Source organism: Scyliorhinus torazame, chromosome 4 (genome assembly GCF_047496885.1).
Source record: "Scyliorhinus torazame isolate Kashiwa2021f chromosome 4, sScyTor2.1, whole genome shotgun sequence".
NCBI lineage: Eukaryota > Metazoa > Chordata > Chondrichthyes > Carcharhiniformes > Scyliorhinidae > Scyliorhinus > Scyliorhinus torazame.
This window is the reverse complement of record NC_092710.1, coordinates 282,582,680-282,598,207: the sequence shown is the minus strand read 5'-3', so window position 1 is coordinate 282,598,207 and position 15,528 is coordinate 282,582,680. Positions and strand designations below refer to the sequence as shown.

The following is a 15,528-nucleotide window of genomic DNA, read 5'->3' as shown; positions in this document are numbered from 1 at the left end:
CTTTGGCGCCAGTCGGCGGACATCCCACCATTGGGGGAGAATTTCGCCCATGGGGCGAGATTCTCCGACACCCCGCCGGGTCGGAGAATCGCTGGGGACTGGCGTGAATGCCGCCCCCGCCGGTTGCCGAATTCTCCGGCACCGGAGATTCGGCGGGGGCGGGAATCGTGCCGCGCCGGTTGGCGAGCCCCCCCCACCGTGATTCTCCGGCCCGGATGGGCCGAAGTCCCGCTGCTAGGATGTCTGTCCCACCGGCGTGGATTAAACCACCTCTCTTACCGGTGTGACAAGGCGGCGCGGGCGGGCTCCGGGGTCCTCGGGGGGGGCGCGGGGCGATCTGGCCCCAGGGGTTGCCCCCACGGTGGCCTGGCCCGCAATCGGGGCCCACCGATCCACGGGCGGGCCTGTGCCGTGGGTGCACTCTTTTCCTTCTGCCTTCGCCACGGTCTCCACCATGGTGGAGGCGGAAGAGACTCCCTCCACAGCGCACGCGCGGGGATGCCGTGAGCGGCCGCTAACCCTCCCGCGCATGCGCCGCCCGCAGATGTCATTTCCGCGCCAGCTGGCGGGGCACTAAAGGCCTTTACCGCCAGCTGGCGGGGCGGAAATTAGTCCGGCGCGGGCCTAGCCCCTCAAGGTTGCGGCTCGGCCCCCCAAGATGCGGAGGATTCCGTACCTTTGGGGCGGCGCGATGCCCGACTGATTTGCGCCGTTTTTGGCGCCGGTCGGCGGTCATCGCACCGATACCGGAGAATTTCGCCCCAGGTGCGCGATTTACCGGCAGAATTGATTCCCGACGGTCGGTATACAATAGGTGGGACCCAGTCTCGCAGAATTAAGTGAGTTTAAAAACTCCCTAACCGTGCTTAAGCCAGATAGAATGGCCACCCGGCATTTATTGACCTCACTGAGGAGACCCCATCCGGATACTGTCCAGCACTGGCGTACCAGAACATCGGGAGGTCTCCCGTGATCGACATCAGGCAGGATGACACCCTGTCAGTGCTGGTGCCACCCAGCCACCTTGGCACTGGCAGTGCCACCTGGGCACTCTGGCGGTGCCACTGGCCATTGCAGCAATGCCAGTGCCCAGGTGGCACTGCCGCAATGGCCAGGGCACTGCCAGGGTGCAATGCCAGGGTGCCAAGCTGGCATTATTTGTGCTCCAGGGATTTTGCCTTTGGGCACCCTACCCATATGAGGTGGGGTGCAGGGGCCCAAGAACCCTCTTATAAGTGAGGTAGGAGGTTGGTGAGGCTGTGGAGGGGGAGGGTCGAGATATTGGGGCACATTCCTGCTCTGAGGGCTCGAGAAAAAAAAAAAAGTGCCGTTAGATTGAGGGGTGGTTCCCGGCACCAGAACGGACTCTGTTTTCTTTTAGTTAAATCACACCCATAACTTCAAACCCCTCCATCACTGCTATTAACTAAATGAATCTGGGCTAAAAGTATCAGTAACTGTGACCATGGAACAATTGGATTATTATAAAAAACAATTTGGGTCCTAATGTTTCAGGCAAAAGAGTGCCATCTTACCCAGTTGGGTCTGTATTTAACTCTAAATCCACGGCTCTGTGGTTGACTCTGAACTGCACTCTGAAATGGCTCAGATATTCATTCCGTTGGGCTCAAGAAGGTTGCTCACCAACACCTTATCAGGTACAGTTTGGAATGGCCAAGAAATTCTGGCCGTACCAATGGTGCCCACAAAAGAATAAACAAAAATAAGACAGCTGCTGTCTTGCCTTTTCTGTGTGCAAGGTTTTGTTCACCATCTTTGAGCCAAAAGGTGATTTTCACAACTAGTTAGCCTGACAGCTTTAAGGTTCGTTTGATAAATTTGGAAATTCTTTGACAACTTTGGAGGTTTGTTTGCCTGATGTCAATCTATGCTTAGGGAAACACGGTAGCATAGGGGTTAGCATTATGGCTTCACAGCGGCAGGGTCCCAGGTTCGATTCCCGGCTTGGGTCGCTGTCTGTGCGGAGTCTGCACGTTCTCCCTGTGTCTGTGTAGGTTTCCTCCAGGTGCTCCGGTTTCCTCCCACAAGTCCCGAAAGACATGCTATTAGGTAATTTGGACATACTGAATTCTCCCTCTGTGTACCAAACAGGCGCCGGAATGTGGTGACTAGGGGCTTTTCACAGTAACTTCATTTGCAGTGTTGACGTAAGCCTACTTATGACATTAAAAATTATTATTATCTTGGAGCTCTATTTCTCAGACCAGCATGGGTGTGTTTATGTTATTTCACTCAAAGGAGGAGCAAGATTTGCAGCAGCACCAACAGCTTGCAGCTTCACAGGAGAGACGGAATGAGTAGCGAAGTACAGCTCACAGGAGGCCACATGAAGCACACAGCCTCCACAGGAAAGGGTAAGCTCCCTCGAGATGTCAGCGCATCAGTGTCTCTAGATGTGATGTCAGGTGATGGCAGGCATTCTGTAACAAAAACTAATGAGAATGCTTTACCAGTGCTGTCAAAGCTACCTCTGTTTTCAACCTCTCTGACTCTGGGACCTTCCAGCGCCTTGCCAAAGACCGTTGTAAAATCTCGCAGTAAGCGGCACGCAAATGCATGGGACGAGTGACTGGTGGTTTATTTAGTAGGGCATGCCAACTCTGCCACCGATTATGCCATGCTCTTCACCACCAACACCCCCCAGCCCCTCCCAATCTACCAACCACTCTTAAGATCCAAAACCAAATCCCAGCAGACCACCTCCATTGTGACACTAATCTAAATCCACACCAACCACCCGTTGCCCTAAGAAGTGTAAAAAATCTCTCATTTTCTTCCCAAATTAGAGGTGATTTTGTCTTTGGGTCCAGGTTTACAAAGGGATTGGATTGAGGCAGCCCAACCATATGGCACATGGACATATCGACTAGATTCAAAAGCAGGTCATTGAGGTGAAAGACCAGTGTTCCGCCCAATCCACTATCAAGTAATTCTAATGAATGTTGGGTTTGTTTGGCGCAATCTTCAGCTCTGCTCAAACCACGTTGTTGATGCCCGATCATATTTACAGTGGAGGATTTACCATTAAAATATAATTATTGCAATGTTACTGGGGAATAATTTAGAGAGGGCGCGTTCTGCAGTGGTTGGGAAAGTGCACTCAAATTGCACTGAAACTGCGCTGATTAGCTTACAGTTCAAGCCCCTGTCATAATTTATTTGTGTAGTCACAAACGTGAAATCTTCCATGATCCAGAACAGTCAGGCATTGTAAAAGTGCAGAATTGTTTTTACCCTTTTACATCCCATTGAAAAATATTACCAGAAATGTTTAACAGTGGTAACTTGGTGCAGTTTTAATAACTTAGCCAAGCTAAGCACTTTAATAGTCCTCCGAGTAACCCAATTAGAAATCACTGAAAAAGACTGAACCGTTTCAGTTCCATCGATGCACACTCGTCTGCTTCTTAGCAAATTAGATTTTTTTTGACATGAAGAACTTTTGAAAGATGTCTACTAGCAAGTGTGTGCCTATGGAATTTAGTATAATTTGAAGAGCCTCCTTAAAACTAATGCTGATGGTAATTATGGTGTTTTGTCCCTTATCTTGAGCAGCTGTCTCTATGGCCATGGCACTCCTCAAACCAGAATAACAATTCCTCAATGGAATTCAACATTTAGTTTTAGGAAATACTGCACTTCACTCCTCAATTTGCTACAAATGGAACAGGAGCCATCACAAAACATTAAAATCAATCCGCAAGTAAACAAAACCTTGCAATCCCCTCAGATCATGCCAGATGAACAGTGAGCAGGAACATCTAATGTCCAAACAATGTTGCATCATTCAAACAGAGGAAATAAATCCTTTTAATGAATGCTGCAATGAACACAGCGGCGTTTTAAGACCAGATCAACGTTGAGCAAATTTGTGTTTTAAAGTCCGTATGATCAGGTGTTGAAATCGGTTTGAGAATCAGGAAATCTGAATCCTTCTCAGCGTGGAATCAGTGTCTCATTGAAAATCCTATTTCAGAGATTAAGCAAAATGTTAGCCTCGCTGAAGGTAAATGATCTGCACTGGCAAAGGAGCCGCTTCTTGCAAGGTGGCAGTTAGGGAAGTTCCCCTTGGTGTTTATCTTAGGACCTGAAAACTAGTCAAAAGATCATAAGGTCATAGGGATAAGGAGCAGGAGCAGACCATTCAGCTTTGCGAGCCTGCATCACCATTCAACAATATCATGGCTGATCTGGTTGTGGCCTTAACTCCACTGTATTGCCAGCCCTCTTCCCCCATAACCCTTGACTCCCTCGTCAAACAAAGATCTGTCTAATATATTCAGTAACCCAGCCTCCACTACACTCTGGGGAAGAGAGTTTGAGAGACTGATGACCTTCTGAGAGAAAAAAAAAATCCTCTTCATTTTCATCTGACATGGGAAAACCCTTATTTTGAAACTGTGACCGCTAGTGCTAGACTCCCACGCATGGGAAAACATCCTTGCCAGCATCCACACTGGCAAGTCCCCTCAGAACCTTACATGTTACAATAAGATCACCTCTTGTTCTTATAAACTCCACTGTGTATTGGCCAAAACTGCTCAAACCTTCATAGAACATAGAACATAGAACGATACAGCGCAGTACAGGCCCTTCGGCCCACGATGTTGCACCGAAACAAAAGCCATCTAACCTACACTATGCCATTATCATCCATATGTTTATCCAATAAACTTTTAAATGCCCTCAATGTTGGCGAGTTCACTACTGTAGCAGGTAGGGCATTCCACGGCCTCACTACTTTTTGCGTAAAGAACCTACCTCTGACCTCTGTCCTATATCTATTACCCCTCAGTTTAAAGCTATGTCCCCTCGTGCCAGCCATTTCCATCCGCAGGAGAAGGCTCTCACTGTCCACCCTATCTAACCCCCTTCGTCAAACGACAACCCCTTCATCCCAGCAATCAGCTGAGCGAACATTCTTTGAATTGTTTCCAATACAATTATATCCCTCCTGAACTAAAGAAACTAAAACTGTACAAAATACTCCAGATGTGGCCTCACTAAGTCCTTTTATAGCTGTACAGACACTTCCTACATTTATACTTCACTCCCCTTGGAATAAAGGCTAACATTTAATTTGCCTTTCAAATTACTTGCTCTACCTGCAAGTTTTTACTGATGGGTGTAGCAGGAAATCTATTCTATTCTTCCTGCCAAAGTGGACAAGTGGTGGAGACGTAAATTCGTGAAGAAGGAAGAATAAGATATGTAGAACTGTCAAGCTGTCAAGTATTTTAAATCCCCTTCCATTAGAATTTGAAAATACAGTGCCTCCATGTGCCTTTGAGAGAAAAAAACTTTTTAGCAGCTTAGATTGTTGTTTATTGACATAACCTTAAGTGCTATTGTTATAATAACATTATTACTGCATGACTACTTTCCACAACCTATTATTATCACAGTGGGGGGCTGTAAATTCACAGTTTCGACAGCTCAAATATTTTATTTGAGGATCATTTGTCTTTGATGTGGAATTATACTTGAAGGGAGTTAAATGTATTGAATGGGCTTCTATGAATGGGACTGCTTTTTATATAGTGAACTCTGTAATAGATATTTAGAATTATATTTTATATCACCTCAGCATGGTTCCTGAAGTCCGCCTACGGTGGATACTGGATGAGTTATCATGGAGGGTGTAAGGGCAAAGGGTGAGTTTTTAAAACATTTTTCCAATTAATTGGCAATTTAACATGGCCAATTCACCTACACAGAACATTTTTGATTTGTAGGTTGGTAGACCAATGCAGACAGGGGGAGAATGTACAATCATATGCAGACAGTGCCCCAGGGCCGGGATCGAACCCAGGTCCTCGGTGCTGTGAGGCAGCAATGCTAACCACTGCACCACCATGGTATGAGTTGGCACTAAGTTGATATGAGGGCTGTAATGAATCATGGAGATGGGTGGAGGCATTGGTTGACATGGAGGGTCTGTGGGTCCATTGGGTGTGGGTGGGGGACATGGCTGGGTGGGCGTCGGCATGGATGGGCAAGGGAGTGGATGGGGGATGAGGGATGGGAGGGGTCAAATATTGGAAAGGACGATGTCCTAGGAAATTGAAATGGGTCTTTTAACCTTCCACCTTGGCACTCAGCAGGTCCTGTGGCTGCCTCAGATCTACATCCTGAGGAGATAGATCAGACTCCATCCATCATTGCGCTCCATATCCACCCTGGAGTGAAAATTACATCATTTGCATTTGGGGAGCGTGGACCCAGCTGAGAAATTTCTCAACTCAAACTACCCACCTTAGGGGCAAAAATACAGCCATTCGTGTCCTTGTCACAAATTGTGTTCTTACCTATTTTTGTGCTATCTGTAAATTTAGCTACCATACACTTGGTCCCTTTATCCAAGATTGATATTGATTTGAAATGTAAAGGCCCCAGATCTGATCCCGGTGACATTCCACTAGTTACAATTTTGCTGATCAGGAAATGACCCATTTATCCAAACTTTGCTTCCTGTTAGCGAACCAATTCTTTTCCATACTAATATATTTTGCCTAGTACCATGGGCTCTTGTGTAGTAACATTTTGAGTGACACCTTATCAAATGGCTTTTGGAAATCCAAATGCATCACAGATAATGGTTCCCCATTATCCACCCTGCGTGTTATTGAAGCATTTAACTGCTCAATTAAGTGGCAATTAACAGCCTCAATCTGATTCCCCTGCCAGTGGAAGGCGAGTGGGAATGGGAAGGACATCTTTACTCCAAAGTGAGTGAAAGAATGGGAAGGGAGGTGGTACTTCCTTTGGGGGGGGGGGTGTGCTGTGTGCATCAGGGCACCCCCCCCCTAAGATCATAACCTCAGATTTGTGCCTCCCACTGCCTGCCCTCCAAGACACATTCCCTCAAGCCTTTTGCTCCACTAATTCTCCCCACTACCCCTCCCCACCCTCACTGGAGGGTTCAATCTCTCCCCACCTAAGAAACCCCAAACTCAATCGTTTTTGGTGTTCATGACACTTCTTTTTTTGTCTCCTTGCCCAGTATTCTCCTCTGCCGATGCTGGAACTGGAAGAGCTGTCAGCCAACTCAAGAGAGGGCTATTCTTCCACTGAGGGGTGGAGGTCTGGCCCTCAAGCTTGCTGAGGCTATCCGCAGCACACTATCACTGAAGAGCAGCCTCTTTGTGAAGTTGGTCGGTTTGTGACCGACCTTTCTTCTGAGATGGAGTTCGGCTTTCCACCCTGCATCTCCCTGTCGTGTTGGGTGTTCCGGTACACAAACGAACCAACACGGTTGTAGATGGTACAACTCTGTTTTATTATTCTGTACAATAATAACTATTAACGTCTGGCTGTGGTTCGTACTTCACCAGCTAACCTGTGAACCCAGCCCTTGCACTATCTTTGTGAGGCACTCAGCACATGGTGTATGTCTGAGTGGCACGCTGTGAGCTCTGTGCTCTGAGCTATCTCCTGGTAGAATGAGCGGGAACTGTGGTGTTCCCTGTTTTATACTGCATGTGCTCTCACTGGTGATTGGCTGTGATGTTGTGTGTGTGTTGGTTGGTCCATCTACCTGTCCATCAGTGTGTGTGTGATTGCACCATGTTATGTTAATATGGATATCATGACACTCCCGACCGCAAATAATTCAGCCCCATGTCTCCAGATCATTAGTCCAGGCCTCTGGATGACTAGTCCAGCAATATTAACCCTCTGCTATTGCACCCACTATTGTATCAAGCTTGACATGCTAGCTGGCTGTCAGGTGGGAGACATGTTGAAAAAATTAAACATTCCTTCTATCAAACCCAACGCTCAACACAATCTTGAGGAACAGTACCTAATCATTTGACTGGATACTCTACACTCTACAAGCAATCAATATTGACTTCAATAATTTTTGATCATAATCGCTTGCCTCCATCATGTTCAAATCTTTTTTTGCTAGGATAATCTTATCTTGTTTCTCTCTTTTTTCCTTCACATTGCATTTGGATGGATGTTTTGTGTCCGTTCATGTCGTATCTGGACACATGTTTTATTTCTTTCTTAGACCTATTACTACCACTAGCTTTAGCTTTTAAACCATAAAATATTTTATTAGCTAAACTCGCCTGCCCTCTGTCTTGTTGGGTGTTCTGATACACAAATGATCCAACACGGCTGTAGATGGTACAACTCTGTTTTATTGTCTAAACAATGGTAACAACCAACTACTGGCTTGGGTACGTGCTTCACCAGCTAACCTGTGGACCCAGCCCTATCACTATCTCAGTGAGGCACTCAGCACATGGCCTATGTCTGAGTGGCACGCTGTGAGCTCTGTGCTCTGAGCTATCTCCTGGTAGAATGAGCGGGAACTGTGGTGTTCCCTGTTTTATAGTGCGTGTGCTCTCACTAGTGATTGGCTGCGATGTTATGTGAGTGCTGATTGGTCCAACTGCCTGTCCATCAGTGTGTGTGTGACTGCACCATGATATGCTGATGTGGATATCATGACATCCCCCCCTTTCACAAAGGAGATGTGCCTACATGCCAATAAATATAAATGTGTACTGAGTGCATCTGAGTATGTGTGTGCAATATTTACAACATGTACATGAGGCTAAACTATATACAGAGGAAGGTGTCAGGTGCAACAAAACAACGAGGTTGTACCAATAACAGAACAAATGCAATCAACAAACGACGAGAGAAAACTTCTGGAACAATGAACGACAAGAAAAAAAACTCGTTAACAGTACTGTAAAACAATTCAGTGAGTCCAATGTGCTAACAGGCTCATAAGTCAAGTCTCTCAGGTGGGCGACGAATTCAGGTTGACCGCCTCAAGGGTGGGTCAGGATCCACCGGCTGAGGAATGGGCCTGGCCACGGGCGAGAGAGGAATAGGCAGAGTGGTAGGAAGCTCAACGAAGTCGACTTCAGGGACAACAGGAGGGCGTGGCACCGGTGCATGATCTCGTAGCGAGCGTGGAACCAGACGAAGGGCCCGCCGATTACGGCGGTGAATGGAGCCATCAGGCATACGAACCAGGAAGGAGCGGGGAGCCCCGTGGCGGAGAACCTCGGCGGTTGCCGACCAGCCACCCTCCGGTAGGTGTATGCGGACGTTGTCTCCAGGCGCCAGGGCAGGAAGATCAGTCGCCCGAGCGTCATGTGCCACCTTCTGCTGAGCACGCTGTTGTTGCATCCTTTGCAGTACTGGAGCATGGTCGGATTTAGGAACATGAATGGATGGCACAGTGGTCTTGAGGGTGCGACCCATCAACAGCTGGGCTGGCGAGAGGCCCGTGGACAGTGGGGCCGAGCGATAGGCCAGCAGGGCTAAACAGAAGTCAGATCCGGCATCAGCAGCCTTGCAGAGGAGTCGCTTCACAATGTGGACGCCCTTTTCCGCCTTGCCATTCGACTGAGGATGCAAGGGACTGGACGTCACGTGTGTGAAGTTGTATGAAGTGGCAAAGGAAGACCATTCTTGGCTCGCAAAGCAAGGCCCGTTGTCAGACATGACGGTGAGCGGAATTCCATGGTGAGCAAAGGTTTCTTTGCATGACCAGATGACAGCTGATGACGTTGTGTCGTGCAGGCGGTGTCGTGCAGGCGTATGACCTCCGGATAACTTGAGAAGTAGTCAATAAGAATAATGAAGTCCCTGCCGAGCGCATGAAAGAGGTCCACGCCCACCTTCGCCCAGGAGGACGTGACCAACTCATGGGGCTGAAGGGTCTCAGGGGGTTGCGCCGGCTGAAACCTTTGGCAGGTGGGTCAGTTGAGCACCATGTTAGCGATGTCGTCGCTGATGCCTGGCCAGTACACAGCCTCTCGGGCCCTCCGCCTGCACTTTTCAACTCCGAGATGGCCTTCGTGCAGTTGTTCGAGGACCAGCCGGTGCATGCTGTGTGGGATCATGATCCGGTCCAACTTCAAGAGGACACCATCAATGACGGCCAAATCGTCCCGGACGTTGTAAAATTGTGGGCACTGCCCCTTGAGCCACCCTTCCGTTATGTGGCGCATCACACGCTGTAGAAGGGGGTCAGCCGCAGTCTCACAGCGAATGTGGGCCAGACTTGCATCAGTGGCCGGCAGATTGGCCGATGTGAAGGCTACTTGTGCGTCGACCTGACAAACGAACCCCTCCGAGTCGGGTGGTGTGTTGACCGCCCTGGACAGAGCATCTGCGATGATGAGATCCTTCCCCGGGGTGTAGACAAGTTGGAAGTCGTGCCTCCAGAGCTTGAGCAGAATGCGCTGGAGGCGAGGGGTCATATCGTTGAGGTCCTTCTGAATGATGCCGACCAGGGGGCGACGGTCGGTCTCCACAGTGAACTGCGGAAGACCATATACATAGTCATGAAACTTGTCGATACCAGTCAACAGGCCTAGGCACTCCTTCTCAATCTGCGCACAGCGCTGTTCTGTGGGGGGTTATGGCCCGCGCGCATAGGCGACTGGAGCCCATGATGCGGTGTTGTCCCGTTGCAGGGGTACCGCCCCAATGCCGGACTGGCTGGCGTCAGTTGATATCTTTGTTTCCCGTGTGGTATCGAAAAACGCCAGTACCAGGGCGGTGGTGAGCTTGACCTTGAGCTCCTCCCATTGACTCTGGTGTGCGGGCAGCCACTGGAATTCCGTTGTCTTTTTGACCAGGTGGCGAAGAGCAGTCGTGTGCGAAGCAAGGTTAGGAATGAACTTCCCCAGGAAGTTGACCTCCCGAGAAAGCGCAGCACTGCCTTCTTGTCTGACGGCTGCTGCATGGCTGCAATGGCTGCCACTTTGTCGCATCCGGCCGCACACCCGTCCGGGAGATGTGGTCCCCCAAAAGCTTTAGCTCAGTCTGGCCAAAAGAGCACTTGGCTCGGTTAAGGCGCAGGCCCTGATCCCGTATCCGTGCAAAGACATGCTGGAGACGACTGATGTGCTCCTGTGGTGTGGTGGACCAGATGATAACGTCGTCTACGTAGACGCGTATCCCTTCGATGCCCTCCATCATCTGTTCCATGATGCGATGGAACACCTCGGAGGCCTAGATGATGCCGAATGGCATCCTATTGCAGCAATATCTGCCAAATGGAGTGTTCAAAGTGCACAGCTTCTTGTTGGACTGATCCAATTGAATCTGCCAAAAGCCCTTTGAGGCATCAAGCTTGGTGAATATTTTTGCCCGAGTCATTTCGCTCGTGATTTCTTCTCGTTTGGGTATGGGGTAGTGTTCCCTCATAATGTTGTGATTCAAATCTCCTGGGTCGATACAGATCTGGAGCTCGCCAGAGGGCTTCTTGAAGCACACCATGGAGCTGACCCATGGCGTTGGCTCCGTGACCCGGGAAAGCACTCCTTGGTCCTGCAGCTGCTGCTTGAGGCGGTCCTTGAGTGGTGCTGGGACCCTTCGAGGTGCGTGAATGACTGGGGTGGTGTCCGGTTTGAGCAGTATTTTGTACGTGTAGGGCAGTGTGCCCATGCCCTCGAAAACCTCCTGGTTGTGCACGAGGAATGAGTGGAGCTGCGCCCTAAAGTCTGCATCCGGGAAATCGGACGTGCCTTCTGGAGACAGAGTGTGTACCCGCTGAACGAGGTGGAGGATCTTGCACGCCTGTGCGCCAAACAGAGAGTCCTTCGAGGATCCTACGATTTCAAATGATAATGTGGCTTTGTGTGAGTTGTGTGTAACATCGATCTGGCAGGATCCCGTGGCCGGGATGACGTTTCCATTGTAGTCAACCAGCTGACAGTGGGATGGCAGAATCGGTGGTTTAACCTTCAAGGTCTGGAAGGCAGACCATGCGAGGAGATTGGCGGAGGCACCAGTGTCCAGGCGAAATGTGATCTGGGATCGGTTGACCGTTAGGGTGGCACACCACTCATCGCCCGGATCAATGCTGTGCACTGGCAGCGGCTGGTGGTTCCGACTTGGGGACATCCGGTTCTTGTGGATTACCGCAACGCGGAAGGGCTCCCTGTCTTCGGTATCGCTGGTCTGCATACTATCTGGATATGACTCAGTGTAGGGGGGCTGAATCGCCCGCACGTCCCTGCGAGACTGGCAGAATTGTTGGGAGTTGGCAGGTTGAGCTGCTCGTCAGCAGGCAGCATAGTGGCCCATCCTGCCACAGCGGAGGCATTGTCGCGCTTTGGCCGGACATTGCCGCTTTAAGTGACGGAGCCACAGTTGCCGCACGTAGTGACGTCATGGCGTTCGTTGCATTTGTTGTGCCACCGCGCATGCGCGGTGCGGTCCTGCGTAGAGCGAGCCTGCGCATCACGTCCCTCTGCGTCAACGTCCCCTCTTTTGGCACGTACAAGAGCGGGAGGCCTCGGAAAGTGCGCGAAATGGCCGCCCTCGTCAGGGCCGCGGGCCGGGAGGAACTCGATCGACTGGACCCGCTCCGCCTCGTAGGACCCGTGCTGTGCCGTTTCGGCCACCTGGATTTGGGAGTACCGGCTGGTCGCGTTCTCATGGAGGACGCAGGTCTCGATGGCGGTGGCTAGGGTGAGGCGCTTTATTTTAAGGAGCTGCTGGAGTAGAGTATCCGAGATGACCCCAAAAACTATCTGATTCCGTATCATGGAGTCGGAGGTGGGCCTCATAGCCGCAGGACTGCGCGAGGATACGGAGGTGTGTCAAGTAAGATTGGAAAGGCTCATACTTACCCTGCAGGCGCTGCTGGAATAGGTACCTCTCGAAGCTCTCATTGACTTCCAGCTGAAGTGTTCCTCGAACCTCTGAAGCACCGTCTTATATTTTGTTTTGTCCTCGCCTTCCGCGAATGCCAGGGAGTTATAGATGTGGATGGCGTGTTGCCCCGCCGTGGAGAGGGGAGGAGGAGGGCGATCTTCCTGGTGTCCAATGCATTCTCCCTGTCTGTGGCTTCGAGGAAGAGCTGGAAGCACTGTTTAAACAGCTTCCAGTTTACGCCAAGATTACCAGCGATTCGGAGCGGCTGCAGCGGGCTGATGTTTTAATTGGAGCAGGATGGCGGATTTCTGAAAGGGTGCAGGTAGATCTCACAGTCGCTGGTTAGCGTCCACGACTGGTATCATGTCGTGTTGGGTGTTCTGATACACAAATAATCCAATGCGGCTGTAGATGGTACAACTCTGTTTTATTGTCTAAACAACGGTAACAACTAACTGCTGGCTTGGGTATGTGCTTCACCAGCTAACCTGTGGACCTAGCCCTATCACTATCTTAGTGAGGCACTCAGCACATGGTCTATGTCTGAGTGGCACGCTGTGAGCTCTGTGCTCTGAGCTATCTCCTGGTAGAATGAGCGGGAACTGTGGTGTTCCCTGTTTTAAAGTGTGTGTGCTCTCACTGGTGATTGGCTGCGATGTTATATGTGTGCTGGTTGGTCCAACTGCCTGTCGATCAGTGTGTGTGTGATTGCACCATGATGTACTGATCTGGATATCATGACACCCTCCACCCTAAAAAAGACCTTCCCGTTTATTGTTCCTGCCTTCTTCATCACTTCCACTGGCATTTGTATCTATATTTTAAGTTATAATGTAAGGTCATCACGATTTGGGTGCAATCTACTGGCCCTACGCTCAAGCAAGAGTGTGACGCAGCAGGTGGAAGAGGTCTCCTGTAGACTTCCCGGCAGTCTTTACGCCTCATGAGATCTACGCATATCTCGAGGTGTTGGAATCAGAATCCCACCCAAAAGGGAGTGACCAAACAACACGCATCTAAATAGGGTTTAAATCTCCTTCGGCGAGCTTAACGGGTATCTACCTCCTCCCCAAGGGGGCCGCTGCTGGGTGCCATTCAGTACTGATCCGCACAAAGGTGGACCAGGTGGAATGGCACCTGGGGGGGGGTCTCCCAGGCCAACAGAGGCCCCTGAGTGGCCAGCGACAGTGCAGGGTGGCCCCCTGGCCATCCCCCTTGAATGTGGGCACCTTGACACTGCTACCCTGGCACTGCCAAAGTACCCGTGTGGCACTGCCAATCTGGGAGGAGCACTGTCAGGGTGGTAGTGCAAGGTTGCCTGGGTGCCAGGGTGGCAATTGGTACATTGCAACTTTAATGAGTATAAAAGGTAAAAAAACAGGATGGAGGGTGGTATGAAGCTTGCCAGGTTCAGGTCAGGTAAGAGGGGCCTCTGGGAGTTTGGTGGGAGGGGGGGTGATGGGTGGGGATCCTGAATAGGGAGGCCCTGTAAGGGTCATAGGTGGACCTGAAGCGGGGGGGTCCCAGGGACCCCATAGCGCGGTGTCTTCATTTGGGGAGGGAGTAGTGCCCATCTATGTGGGTGGTAACATTGCCAATGGGTGGGGGTTATGGGGAACCCACAAGCTCATTTGGAGATCAGGGCACCCTTTCAAAATGGCAGCCCAATCTCTGAGTTCAGCTCTCCAGTGAAGAAAATGATTCTGAGTGTGGGTTAAACCGTTGAGAAGCTCTCCAGGACCAAAAAACATGACGAGGTGTCATTAGATAGAAGTGGGGAACTTGCCAGCATAGCCGGCAGGAAACTCCCAGCAAAACCTGCCACAAATGACACTTAGAAACGTTTCCATTAGATTGTGCCCTTTAGCTCGGTTTCTCTCCACAGATGCTGCCTAACCTGCTCCGTATTTCCACCATTTTCTAATTTTTATTCCAGGTCTGCAGGATCAGCAATATTTTACTTTTGTATTTCTGTCAAACCCAGGCATCCATGTTTAATCCTTCAACCACCACTCACTTCGTGACTCCATTTGGCTTAGAATAACACAAGAGAAGTGGTAGATACAGTAGACAATGCAGAATCCTCCCTAACTTGAAAATAAGCTCAAGTATCTTGCAAGTCAGTTACCATGACAACACTGCCTCTTTAGGTTACAATAAAAAATCTGATATTTCAAGCATGAAATTAGAAGTATGTAAAAAGAAAATAAATCACGTGGCCTCTGCAATCAAGTGATTCTTCTTTACATTTCCCTGCATCTTATTATAGAATGAAGATAACAGATCTGAGGTGAAGGACAGAATCTTACCGGATTTTTTCCAAAGGGTGGGATTTACCAACTGTTTACGCCAGGTCCCATGCCGTCACACAGGTTTCCCGGTGACGAGGGGCGCTGTCAACAGGAAATCCCCCCCCCCCCACCCGCAGGTTTCCTCACGGCGTGGGTGGCTTCAATGCGAAATTCATTCACAGTGACGGGAAGAGAGAATTCCGCTACCAATGAACGACGTCCCACTGGGAAACACACGGCAGAGGGACCAGCCCCAGATTACACTCCAGACCTTGAGGCTCTCAGAGGAAAATAAAATGAGTGGGCATAATTTACAGCGTCAGTCTGGCCGGGGGAGGCCTGATAGAATCGACAAGGCCAGCTTCACAGAGATCTGGGCGCCATCTTTAAAAGGCATCCCGAACAGAACTGAAGATCAATTCTTCCCCCCCCGCCCCAATCCTGGCAGTATAACTGGTGTTCTCTGCCACCACCCACCCCGCACAATCATGGTGGGCTCTCCTGCACGCACCCCCACCTCAGAAGTATTGTTGGTGTTCCCCTCCTCATTTCCTGTTCCCCTCCGTGCCTGCAA

At 50.0% G+C, this 15,528-nt stretch overlaps 1 protein-coding gene across 7 annotated transcripts in view; it reads right to left on the bottom strand.

Moving 5' to 3' along the window:
• LOC140410977 (glutamate receptor ionotropic, kainate 2) overlaps window positions 1-15,528 on the bottom strand; it is a 682,991-nt gene that overhangs the window by 150,277 nt on the left and 517,186 nt on the right. The gene's annotated exons all lie outside the window — the stretch shown is intronic.